The following is a 13,515-nucleotide window of genomic DNA, read 5'->3' on the forward strand; positions in this document are numbered from 1 at the left end:
CTCCAGCTTCTGAACACTCCCTGTGTTCCAAATAAAACACATTTTTTGCTTGATTTCAAAAACGAACCACCCCCGTTCCCCACACCAACCCAGCCTGCCTTTGCTCGGTGTAAACTCTGTCGAGAAAAGTAAAAGAGGGCAAAGGTAAGTTGCTCGCTCCTCTATATGACCCCCATTACCTCAGCAGCTGACTACCCCCACGATCTTTAATTCACAACACCCCTGGAAGGCAGGACAGTGCTGTTATCCCTGCTGTGCAGATGGGGAACTGAGGCGCAGCTGCACAAAGGTATTTAGGTGCCTAATTTCCATTGATTTAACTGGACGCTAGGAGCCTAAATGCCTTTGTGAATATGGGTCTATGTGACTCACTTGAGGAGTCAGAAGGACTTGAACCCAGATCCCCAAAATCCTAGGCTAGTGCCCTAACCGATAGGGAGAGCTAGTCCAGCACCTGCTTGCACTAGCCCCGTCTGTTCCAGTTCTGTCACACCTCTTGCATCCAGCAACGCTAATTTCACTAAAAGAAAAATTAAAGGAAAAAAATAAAACCAGGAGGACCAAGCTCTCCTGTCAGCTTCTCAACATCCACTCTCTTTCGTGCGCTGTTGAAAACAGCAGTCACAGTGCTGCTTGGACTTCAGATGCTCCCTTGCTCCATGCCACTCTGGGATTAATTGCTGAGCTGATTAACTACCTTTTAATCTTCTTTGCAGCCTTTCTGTGTCAAGCAGCCCCACTGCACTGAAAACAGGACACTGACTGGGCCAGATGGCTTGTTAATTAGGAGCCACTGACTGGCCTTTCCTAAGGGTATGGGGGGGGGGGGCGGGGAAATACACTGGGAACTCTTTTCCTACTCAGCACCTTCAAAGGTGCGCTGGGCTGCAAGTTCCCTTTTTACAGCAGACTCTGGAGAATAATCATGTTGTCCTTTACTTAGTGCTGCCGGAGCAAACAGCGTCAGGGGAACGTACCGGACTCTGGGAGCAGGGTTTGCGAGTTAATGGGTTTTAGAGAGTGAATGTTAATGCTTGTCAAAGGTGTCAGCTCCACTGGTCTGGAGGCAGATGATCCGTGTTTACGTACACAACAGGTAGAATGGGCAGAAGAACTGCAAGCTTCTCCCCCTAGACATACCCCAGCACAGACCTAGAGGGCCAATAGCTAGGGCTAAGGATGCTTCAGTCCCCAGGGTCCAGTCCATCCTTGGCCTCTCTGCTGAGCTTGCCAGTGAAGGAGCCAGATGGTGCAGTAGCTTTTGTGCCATGAATACCTGAGCACTAGGAACATCCTAGCACCATGGTGACAACTTTTCATCACTACTACCCTGAGCCAGGTCTGAATCCTAGAGGAGTCTAGAGTCCATCCCCTGTCACCGGAACCATCCCAGTCCCCAGCTGTGTCTCCTCGTTAATACATTCTGTGGCTGGTAGAAAAGCGGTGGGGAAAGTAAAGGAAAACCTTTCTGCATTTTTCTCCCCAGCATTTTCCCTTAAATCAGGTCTGGTCCCTGCGGGGGGACAGGTAGCCGAACAGGGGCCTATAGCTCAGCGAACTAAACCTGGAGCAGGAGAGATTTGTAACCTCAGTCCGGCTCAGCCCGATTTCCAGTTGGGCTGCTTCAGATGAGCCCATCCCTATTCCAATCAGGCCGTGTCAGTAGCTATTGATAGGCCAGTGGATTATCTTCCTGATGTGCATAGCCATGCCCGCTGGCGTCTGTGCGCAGGAGGCAGGTTGCAGTTAAGCAAAGGCACTTGGTCATATCTCTGCCCAGTGCAGGGAGGGAAAATGAGGTGAGTGGAATAAGGGAGAGCGAAAGGGAGAGTGAGCTGAGAGGAACGTGTTACCCACACTCACGCAGGGTGGCACTCTGTCCGCTGCTACTGTGGCTAGGCCACACGTAAAACCTGCCACAGCAACGTCAGCGGGCAGCTTTCTGGTAGTGCCGGCCGTCGACTCTCTTGCTTTCGGTTCTCCAGGTCCTCGGTTTGAGCCCCACAGCTGATGGCTCACTGAGGGGCTTGGCCTTATGAAAGCCTCTGATATTTTAAGTATCATCAGGGTGATGGGCCAGGCTCATCCTGACAGCAGGTAAGTCCAGCGCCCATGTGGGGCCCTAGGCCAAGTGGAATGGTGGCTGAACGATGATGGCGGTTCCATACCAGGTGGTTAGCGGGAATATGGTGTGGCTTGCACTGATTTTCCATGGGGTGGAGGAATTCAGGAGAGAGTGGAGGATAGAGAATGCCATGAAAAGATGCCAGCAGAAGGCTCTAAGATGTCTCAGAGAGTGGACCTGGTTAAAACTTTCTGTTGGAATTGGGGGGGGGGGAGGCAGGGCAGAAAATTGTGGGTTTTTTTTCAATAAAACAGAAATTTTTGCAGAAAAAAATCCATTTTAATCAAAACAATTCTGGGTTTTCAACAAAAGCCCCCCGCAAGTGCTGACAAAAACAAAAACATTTTCATGGCGAGGGCTGGGAATCATTCCCCAGCCAGCGCTGCCAGGAATCAGAGGCTCTTCCTGCTTATTCCACACTGCTACCTCTGCGCCCAGATCATCCCGCATCCCCACAGGCCATTGACTGAGAAGGCACTGAGTGTACCGTCACGAGAGATCCAGGGATGGTTTCCCAGCCTCTGCTCCATGCCCCCGTTACTGATCTGCCCCTCCAGAAACAGGTCTGTGATTTCAGGGTCATGGTGACGCTGCCTTGAGAAGAATGGGTCCTTTTGTTCCCCTTGTTTGCAGAGATACAGCTTTTGCAAAAGGAGATACTGGGGCATGTCCAGTTCCGAAGACACGAGGTCACCCACAATGTTAATGTCATCTGCCTCTTTAGCCTATGTTAACCCATCCTCATCTCCCTCCAGCAGCTGGACAACCACTTGGGGGGCCATTATTAGCGTGGGTTGGAAAATGGGGTTTGGTTCTATTAACTATTTTGACTTTGTCAGAGAACCCCAAACGTTTTTAGCTGAAAATAAAACAGAGCAAAAAAATGTTTTTCAGTTTTCTAGTGAAAAATTAAACTTTTCTACGAAAGCAGCCACTGTTCACGTAGTTAAAAACCCAGTTTTCTGTCGGGGGGAAAGGTTTTGGTGGGAAAGGTTTGCCCAGCACTAAACAGCACACGTGCACATCAGGCAGCTCTTGGCCCTGGCTTCCAGTCATGCTAGAAGGCTGAGAAATGCTCTTGTGGCCATGGAGGGAAACCCCAGAGCTTTGCAGAGCCATGTGTCTTCCTTCCTCTGAGTGGGTGAAATTCAACCCTGAGCAGAGGATTTAGAGTGAGGCCTGTGTGCCACCGAATCCCGCTTGCGCCCCCTTGTTTGCGTGTGTGTTTGTATGAGGCACATGCATCTCGCCTCTGCATTTTTGTCACAAGCTGGGGCTGAGGCTAAGCGGTGTGGCGTGTTCCTCTGTGTTCGACTGCAGCGCACACACGTCAGCGGGCAAACAAAAGCCCAGACTCGGTGCATGAACACCTCACATAGCAAAAGCTTCCCTTCGTGCGATTCTCTTGCCAAGGTCCCCGCGGAGATCATGCTTCAGTCCCAGCTTTGCTGCTCGTTGTCTGGAATGGCATTCCTTGGGCTCATCAGGTGGATGAAGATCATGGCTGGATTTATCCTGGGGGGAGAGCAGGCAGGCATTACAGGGTCTTTTTTCCATTTAAAGTATTTTGCACCAGTTAAAAAGATGCCATTTTTTTCTGAGAAGGAGAGGAGAGGATGAACAAAGAGGCAGCCACAGGGGGAGCTGGGTAAATGGCTGTGCCTTGAACTCATGCTGCAATATGTGCATCTTAAGAGGCCTAGAAGAAATTGCACCATTATGGGAAATTGGAATAGATGGAGCTAATAATCTAATCTAGCTTCTGATGCTGCTTTTACTTGATGTAGTTTCCTTTGCTGTATCAAAAAAAGTAAATAGCAAAAAATCTATCCCATACACCCCCCCACATCTATGTATCCTCATATACCCTCTATCTATCTATCTATCTATCTCACCACTGTAAGATCTGAGCTGCCCCAGCTCCTGCCTCCAACAGTAAAACCAACCAGCAACCGTGAAATTGCACCCCACATTTCATTGCTCCTACTTAAGAAAAAAAATCCACTGCCCTAGATGAGGGGTGCAAATGGCCCCTCTCCATCAGTCGGGCTCCTATGTTCCACCGCTGCCACCTCTTACCCTTTCCCTTCCACAGCCCCTGCACCACCGAGAGCCCCGCCGTGCCCTTTTGACGCTCACTTTTCAGGGCAATGCGGACGCCTGTTCAACTAGCATCTTACTGTGTCCAGTCCTCTGGCCTGTGGCACGGCTCTCACGCCCGCTCAGCTTAGCAGCCGTTTGGCCTGACCGATGGGCTAGTCCGTAAGCAAACTTAAGTGTTCAAACAGCAAAGTCCTTCGGCTTGCCCAGCCGGAATCCCAGCCGTCTCTGTGTGGAGGGGAGGGGGAATGAAGGATGCTGGGTGTGCCTGGCGGGAGCCACTTCCAGTTAGAAAACAGGGCATCAAGGAATTTGACAAGCCATTGAGCGAGACTGATCAGGAATCCGTTTGCCGTCAGGTACAGAGATGTCTCATCTCTTCCAGCTCACCTGTGAGACTAAAGATTCCTCTGACCCAAATAGCGTCTGATCTTTCTAATCTCCTAGGTAAAAGAATCTGTCCTTTCCCATTGATTTCAATAGACATGTTCTCTGCCTCAACGGTGGTTTCTCTTAGACCCCTCATGCGCTGAAGAGGGGCAGGAGGAGCCTGCTTTAGAATGTCCCGTGCTGCTCTGTCTTTCGACCGGGAGGTAGCTGGGGGCTGTCAGAATAAAGGCCATCAGGCGCGTGTGCCAGTTTGGTTGATGAGGCAGCTGACTGTGTTAGTGCTTTACCCACCTCCAGCTCTCGTTAATTTGCCTTCTCATCTCCTGGCACTTTATGCATTAATGCCTGAGACGCACCCTGAGCTGCAGCCCAGAAATGCCTTCACCAATCTCTTTCACGGAAATGTAATTAGGACAAATGCTCCTGGCTTTTATAGTTCTGAAGGACCCTGGCAATTATTATCATCACTCATTGCGTGTGCTTTGCTAGTGTCCGCTGAGAGCGAGACCCCCCCCCAACACCAAGTGCTGTACTGCACAGGTAATTTGGGTCCAGGCCCCTGGGTTTTCCTAGCCCGGATGTGAGCAGCCCCCGCTGCAAACCCCACCCATGTTCCAGTGTCCTCGCTGTACTGGCGCTCCCCCGTGGTGTCTGGAGGCCTATCCCTCCGTTCTTTGTGCTGAGATGCTCTGAGGCAATTGGGTGAATGACCGGAGAACTTGTCTGGCCTTCAGGACGGGTGGGGGGGAATGGTGGGAAGGCACTGGAAGAGTAGCAACAGCTCGGGTTGATTGTGCAGTGAAGCCGTCCCTGTAGTGAACCACAGTTCCTGCCCTGAATGCTCACCGTCTAACTAGAGAAGACAAATAAAAGGTGGGAGGGGAAACAGGGGTGAAGAGACTCACTCCAGGTCACACAGCAGATCAGTGCCGTAGTGGGAAATAGACCAAGCTCTTCTGACAACCCCCCTCTTGGCCAGGGCTCAAGCCGTTTAACCATGCTGTCTGTGTCAGTACATGTGTCCCTCACTTAAAGTGATAATCCCGATGCTCCAGGTATCTGCAACTACAAAACCCTCAGCTGCGGCTCCCATTAACACACTTTGGTGCATTGTGGCTTATGTGTCTTTACGCTGTAGCTATCTTATATCTGGCTGTGAAGCTCAGGAGCTGGAAAAGAGCATGCCCAAAAGCATTAAGGGACGCAGTGGGAAAGAGACCAGCTTTTTCCTTGCCTTTTAGTTATGATGCGGAGAGAGATACACAAAACCCTGTTAAATTCTCTGCCTAACAGTTAAATTCCAAAATAAATCCAGATCTCCTATTCAGGGAGTTAATCAGTGGAGCTCATCCACCTTTCTTTGGTCCATGTGCGTGTGCACATCCACACATGCTTTCAAAAGAGAAATAATTATCTCTGAGATAAAGCTTCCATTTTTTTAAATATTATCAGGTCCACATGATAAGTTATTACAGTAATAAAAACTAATTAGATCCCTGGTGATATGTTCTCCCCCTGCACCCCGCCCGACTGCTTTATCGATCATTGTTACAAAAACACATAACAGTATATTAGGGCATTAGTAATAATGGCTGGGGCTGGTGTTTCACGGCTGTATAAAATAAGATACATATTTCACATGAATAACTGTTTACCCTTATTTAAAAATCTGAAAGGAAAAGCCCTGATTTATTTTTCAGTGATAGTTATTTGTTGTGGATGCAGCTGCAACCATGGAGCCAGTGGATCTGGTTCCAGCGATGACTTGTACATGTTCTCTCTCTCTCTCATATTCTCCTTTTAACCAAGCTACTATCCTCAGCCTGAGGCTTGATTCACAACCCCCGAAGTCAATGGAAAGACTCATATTGATTTCATTAGGTGTTGGATCAGAACTCTAGACTCATAGATTCCCAGGCCAGAAGGGACCACTGTGATCAACTTGTCTGACGTCCTGTATAACATGGGCCATTAAACGCCCCCTATCTATCTTATGAATTTATCTGTCCACATCACTGTAGTATCTGAGCATCTCACAGTGGTTAATGTATTTATCCTCACAGCAACCCCATGAGGCAGGGCAGAGCCATTGACCTCATTGTGTAAATGGGAAACTGAGGCCCAGAGCGGTTGAGTGACTGACCCAAGCTCACACAGGATGTTGATGGCAGAGCAGGGAATTGAATCCAACCCTCAGGCTAGAGCCCTAACCACTGGACCGTCGTTCTCCTCTCTGGACTCTGATGAGATTGAGCAGCTTTGCAATCTTCAAGTGGCTCAGCAGCTCTGTGTACAGCCATCTGGGGATGGGCTCATGCTGCTTCCAGGACGGCAACAGGTAATCTTACAGCAGACTGCTGCTGTTGGCTTCAGACCACAGTTACTACAGCGTGAGAGTTTACATCTGGAGTTTTTGCACGTAAGTCCATTTTTTCCTGTTTCCTCCACATGGGGGTGAACTCCTGGAAATCAAGTGTCTACATGTAATTGACTGGCGGCACTGAACCAATGGTCAGGACATCAAGGCTACCACCAAGGAGGAATGGTGCTACCAGTCCCATTTTGCTGTGAGCCAGTTCCAACTTCAGTCTTCTCTGAGGATCTTGGATTGCTGAAGACCTGCAAAGATACGCGTTTTCCCTGGTACCTGTTCTTTGTTACCAGGGACTTACATTTTACATACAAACAAACTGAGCTTGTTTATAAGATGAGCTGGTTTTAACCACCAACCATCTTTGGCAGCAACCGTGCTCTGATATATCATATGAAAGAGCATGACGTGGTTTCCAACTTTCCAATTATTTTAATTCTTATTTTATTGACGTAGGCCAATTCTAACCACTCTGAAACTTTTGTTAAATTATGTTAACAATTGTAAAATACATGACCCATAAAATGGGGTATTTTTTTAGTTCGGATGCTAATTTTGATGAAAACCCCCAGTGAGAAAACATCTGTTCTACCAGGGCTTTAGAAGTTGCATCACCATTTAAGGGAAAAGCTTTTACTCACTTTGAAAAAGCCAGTCACCATCACCTGCCTTTTGTGTAAGAGCTAGTGGTCCTACAAAATCAATTTGAGGAGTTTAATTGGATTCCCTGATATTTTCCAAAAGAAACATCTGACGCCGAGAGTTTTACCTACCAAGTTGGTTTTACAATATTTTTGTTTTCACTGTGTAGGACTTTAAATTAAGGATTAAGTCCCTTTGCCTTCCCTTAATCAATGAAATTGAAGGGAGTGACAGGCTGGCCCATAAATGTATGGTAGCCTGTTTCCATCATGCCCTTTAAACTTCTTTTTGGCAAATAAATTAACTTAAAGGGTCCATTTTACATTTACGATGATTTTTTTACCTTGCGAACATAAGGGAGTTTGCTAGGGCAAGAACTTGGAACATGTTTCAGGAATGTTATACAGTAGAATCTTATAACTTTATATACAACATTCCCACGCATATTTTACCAGGACAATATTGATCAGTGAATTATGAGTTTTCAAATGATACATCACAGGGCATATGTTGTACAAAATTTATCATAGTCTTGTAAAAGGGGTGAATATAGGAATCCAGACTGCCACCACCAGGACTGAAATAGTAATCTCTGATGACATGAGGACTGTGTCATCTGACTACAACCGTGCAGAGGGGGGATGTTCCACTGTCCAATTTCTGGCATTATCAGATGAATGCAGCATCTGGGTCATAGGTTAGTACATCTGATTACAACACCCTGAACACAAAAACCAAAGCAAATTTACTATGGTAATGCAACACAGAGATGTTCCAGTACTGGGGGGGAAATGTTTGCACTGGGATTAGTTGCTTAGCTGGAAACATAAACAGAAGGTTTAAAGATTTATATGGAAACAATGCTAAGAGAATAATTATTTTTTACCTGGGATAAATTTTATATATATAACATATAAATAATTACAACACTCACTGCCACTGAATTGTGAGCTTGGAGTATCAAATGCATGGAACAGCTCACAGAAATCTGACAGGGCAGTTTAGGACAGAAAAATGAAGAAAAATAACACAGCCCCTATGAAAGTGTCTAGACACCATTTACAGGTGAGTATTTATGCAGCACGACTGGCTTCTAAATTCCATTATGTATCAGCTAAAGTCAGGCTGGAATCACTTAAAATCCTTAGTGCTATTATAAGGCCAACTGTGATACCCTTACGTACAAGGCGTAGTAGCTTACTCCACAAGGAGCGCTGCTGACGTCAATGTGACTACTCATGGTGTCAGATGAGTATTCCTTGTGAGTAAGGGAATTAAACTCTGGCCTTTCCTCTTTCATTCTGGGCTGGAGAACTGCAAAATAACTGTCACATGACCGGGTCAAAATATTGGGAATGATCTTGCAAGCCTCAGAAATTTCCAGAGGATGATTAAGCCATTAAAGGGCCCGTGACTGAGTCTAAAGCCAGGTTCTGACTGGCTGGAATGCTCTCATCGCACTTAGGTGTAGTGCTGTAACCGTGGGTCATGGCCTGACATATTTCTGAATAGCTAGAAACAAACATTTTCTATAATGTATGAGTTACTGTTGTCGATTTGTTTGTCTTACAGGTGGTGGTACCCGGAGGCTTGACTCAGGATCAAGGCCCCGTGGTACAAACACATAGAAAAGAGAGTCAGTTAAGCATCTATTATATAAGTATCTGAAGCTATGGACAACAGGATGGCACAAATCTAAGTAAGTTCAGAACCCAGCTTCCTGCACTGAGCCAATATTCAGGATGTTTCTCAATCAGCTGTATAAATGTCTATCATGGACTAGTGCAGTTGGGACTTTTCCAATTAAACTTTGTTTGCTTGGAAAATGCTGATTTGTCAAACCCAGAACTTTTCATGGGACTGTACCAGTTTCGACAAACCTTTTGTGGGGAAAATTTCTGATCAGCCCAACCCATAATAACCATAATAGCCACTGGTCTTGGGTGTAGGACACACACCTCGGATGTGACATACCCAGCTTCAAGTCCCCAGTCTGAGTATTGGCTACCCTGGGGAAGGGTGATTGCAGATATATTTTTGGTAGAAAAATTTCCAAATGTCTTGATTTTGTCCAAATGTGTAATGGGAAAATTTTTGAGATCTCAACATTTTGGAGGACAGGAAAACCATTTCCTGCGTGGTTCTATTATGGACATTCTTTGCTGAATTTCTTTTTAAATAGTCATATTTATTTGTGTCCATGCATGTGTTGTTGTTATTTATTTTGCGTATTATTGTATAAGTCAGGATCGGGGCCCCACTGTGCTAGGTGTTGTACAAACAAGGAAAAAATTTCTCTACCCCTGTAAAATAAAAGGGATTTCACAAAGAAATAGCAAGACAACGTCCCTGCTACCAAGAGCTTTGGTCTGGTGACCCAAGACCAAAATTCACCCCATATATTTTATATTCCCCCTAAAGAGAGGATTGATGTTTTGGGGATATTCCTTTAATTTGTCTCAGTGTTGTCAAGTGGCTAGGACACCAGAAGGGGATGTGATTTCCAGTCCTGGCCCTGCCACTAAGCTTCTGTGTGACCTTGGGCATGTCCCTTTGCCTTTGTTTTCTTCTCCTAGGCTTTGTCTATTTGGCTGTCTGCTCTTTGTGGCAGGCACTGTCTGTTACCATGTGTTTGTACAGCACCTTGCACAATAGGGAACTAATTTTGGTTGGGGCATCGAGGAATAACGATCTTCCCCCACTCTTTTGCACCTGACCTAGCAACAATGTGTGACTTTATTGCATGTTTTTTTTCTCCCTCACCCCAGAAGGTCTGGAGGGAGAGTACAAAAAAAAAAAATCTGAAAATCCCATTTTAATGAGGAACTGCTTGTTTCTGTTGTGGAAACCTGGGACTTTAATTATCCAGCAGCGGTACACTGACAAGCCACCCAGATACAGAAGATCTGGGTGATAATTAGACCTATGGCTCTCCGATCGAGGAGAACAGTCATTTTCGAGGGCAGCACTTCTCTGCCTCCTCAAAGAAAAGCACAATCCTTCAGAAATTGGAAGCTTGATAGGATGCCTCTTGCAATACACTCATTGAAACATTTCCTTGTCGACAGTGCTACAGACACATGTCCATCATGAGCATTTTCCTCCAGAAAGTTTCTGGCAAACAAGAAATAACTAGGAAGTATCTGCCTCTCTCTGCATTTTGGGGATGATTTTATTTCATCCTGAAGCCAAATAACAGGGACAACAGTCTGGAGGCCCTAGTGAGATAAATATTCCCCATCACGGCTGATGTGTCCTTGTTGAGAAAGGGCTATCAGCCAAATAGGCCACAGAGATGAGACCACGTTCACTAGCCTGGATTCAGAAAAAAATGTTCCTAAAGATCAGGGAAGCAGAGCAGGGCTGAGGGTGGGCATCAGGTCCAGTGACTAGGTGAGGCCTTGTCATGAATGGAGGCTGAGCTTTCTGCTCATGTCTAGAGACCTTTGGTCCTTTGGGCTCAGGGTCAGGTGCCCAGACACCGTAGGCTGGTCACAGCTTGCCCGTGCTGTCCCAGATCTGTAGATCAAATGTCCACTTCTGTGAGCATTATCTTTGATGTGCTGGATGCCCTCAACTCCCACTGAAGCATTGACAGGATTGGGCCCAGCAGGAATCTGTCCCTTTCCCTACCTGACAACCCAGCATCTTTCAACAGCAAATCAGCCACTTAAAAATATTCCCATGGGTCACAAGTGGCTCCAAGGTTATTTGGTGATCACATGGCAGCCCTGCTAACTTCATCGTTTCAGAGTTTACAGCCAGAAGGGACCACCAGATCATATAGTCTGACCTGCTGTATTTCTCAGGCCATTCATTTCCACCCAGATACCCCTATATTAAGCCCAAAGACTTTAGTTAAATCAAAACATTTCAGGGTTATGCAACTAAATTGTCGTATGCCACCGGTGGAGACCAGGAGAGACCAAAGTTCTACCAATGCCGGAGGCCAATGCAATGGCAGAGAATTGATTAGGTGAGACATGCCCTGATGATACTAGCAGGGGATGCCCCATGTTGCAGAGGGAGGTGAAACCACCCCTCCCCCATGACTTCTGCCAATCTAACCTGGGGGGAAAGTCCTACCTGCCCCCAAATCTGATAATCAGTCTGACCCAGAGCATGTGAGCAAGACACCAGTCGGGCATCTGCTATCAATGCAGAGCACTGTCTACCCTATCTGGAGTTCCATCTGCAGCTGGAGCCAATCTCTGAGGCTTCAGAGGAAGACAAAAAGAAAAGAAAACAAAACAAAATCAAATGTGCATTGGGGATAACAAGTCCCTTAGCCAGCCTTACAGCGAGGGTTACTTCTATTGGACTGCATTTAATTTCTGTTCACTGTAATGCTGGGATCCAAGGGGACAGAGGATGAGTCAGGGACCTGGCTGAACAGATGGCAGGCAGACTCTCCAATCTAGACAGCTACGCTATTCCAGTGCTGGGCCTCTCCTGAGCACAGAGGACCCATCAGGTTGTATCATTAGGGAGTTCTTTCTGTGGCGCACACAAATATCCATAGGGACGAGCCATGCTCCTTTTGACTTAGATCCCCGTTTCTGACTACAAGTCAGCTATCCAGAGGTGTGAATTGCAAATGCAAAATGAGGGCATGGGGGAGCTGTGCTGAAAAATCAAAGTCTAAAGTTCATCTTTACTGACCCTTAGGTGTTCTGTGTTGCACTGAGCTGGAACATCAGCATTCATACATCGCTAAGGACCTTGTATTTCACTGACATTCACTATGGCACGGCAAACACCGAGTTAAACCTTGTGGATCACCTTCCCTGAGTTCTCAGAGCGTGCGGCGTGGAAGGGGTTAACAGAATATGCTCTGTGAGCCTCTGAAAGGATGAGCTGCTTTAGAAGCTGCAGATTTGCTCCATTGTTTCCGTTTGGCGAAAGGCTCTGAAGGTCTTGGGAAGTCACCCCACTATTGCTGAGATGGGAGGGGAACATATCAATCCTGGAGCACTGGAGACTTTTGTCCTTTGTGGTATTCCTGTGTTGCAACTATGGCTCCTATATGAATGCCTGGAACTCAAAAGGGGACGGTGGGAACCGTTCGGAGAAGTAGAAGGCATTGGTCGCTGGTAGCTACCCTCCTTTCCTAGCTCATTAAACAGAGTCACGGAGCATGCATTTGAGCTGGCTGAGTTCCCTCCGTCTCTCCACTGCCACCCTCCTCTTTCATTTGTAAACATCCCTTTATTGCCTCTCTTTCCCCCCTCATTTTTCCCCATTGGTTTCCAGTGCACAGAGAAGCCTGGTCACAAGGGAAAAAAAGAAAAGGGAGAATTAAAAGATTATTCACTCTAGAAATAAATGTCATCACTGGCTGAGTGGGATGGCTGTGGGACAGCAGACACTAAGAGAATGTCATTCACAGTGTAGACTTGTCCATCCCCTAGAGGACTGATACAGAAGCTGGGTTTTGGAGAGATGGATGTGGGTCGGAAATCTTATTCTTCAGAACCAACGGCGCCACTTAAAGCAGAAAGGAAATTGGTGGCTTTCAGTGTCTGTTAGCTTGCTGCCCTTGCTGTACACTAGGTCTATTATTATTCGTTATTACGGCTGAAATCTGCTAAGCTACATCAGGCCTTGATTCAGCAAAGTACTTAAGAACATTTTTAACTTTAAGCACTTGATTACGTCTAACTGACTTCAATGGGATTTCAGCACGTGTTTAACCGCTTTGCTGAATTAGGGAAGTAACTGATTTGGAAGCGCAGTTCCCATTCATTTTAATGAGCCCTCTGGGCATGCTTCCCAGCTACACCTAGGCTATTGTACACGGCTTTGGTAGCGTAAAGGGTCTTGAAGTGGGTAAAGATTACATTTACACTCAACTTACGTAGCCGTATAAGGCAGCCTGAGTGTAAAT

At 46.6% G+C, this 13,515-nt stretch overlaps 1 long non-coding RNA gene across 1 annotated transcript in view; it reads left to right on the forward strand.

Annotated features, from left to right (window-relative positions):
* Positions 1–13,515, forward strand: part of LOC141974579 (uncharacterized) — a 55,004-nt gene that overhangs the window by 21,430 nt on the left and 20,059 nt on the right. The window contains exon 3 of the long non-coding RNA XR_012635777.1: positions 9,201–9,327. This is a non-coding gene — a long non-coding RNA (uncharacterized LOC141974579). The remainder of the gene's footprint in view (positions 1–9,200; positions 9,328–13,515) is intronic.

This window comes from Natator depressus, chromosome 19 (assembly GCF_965152275.1).
Source record: "Natator depressus isolate rNatDep1 chromosome 19, rNatDep2.hap1, whole genome shotgun sequence".
Taxonomy (NCBI): Eukaryota; Metazoa; Chordata; order Testudines; family Cheloniidae; genus Natator; species Natator depressus.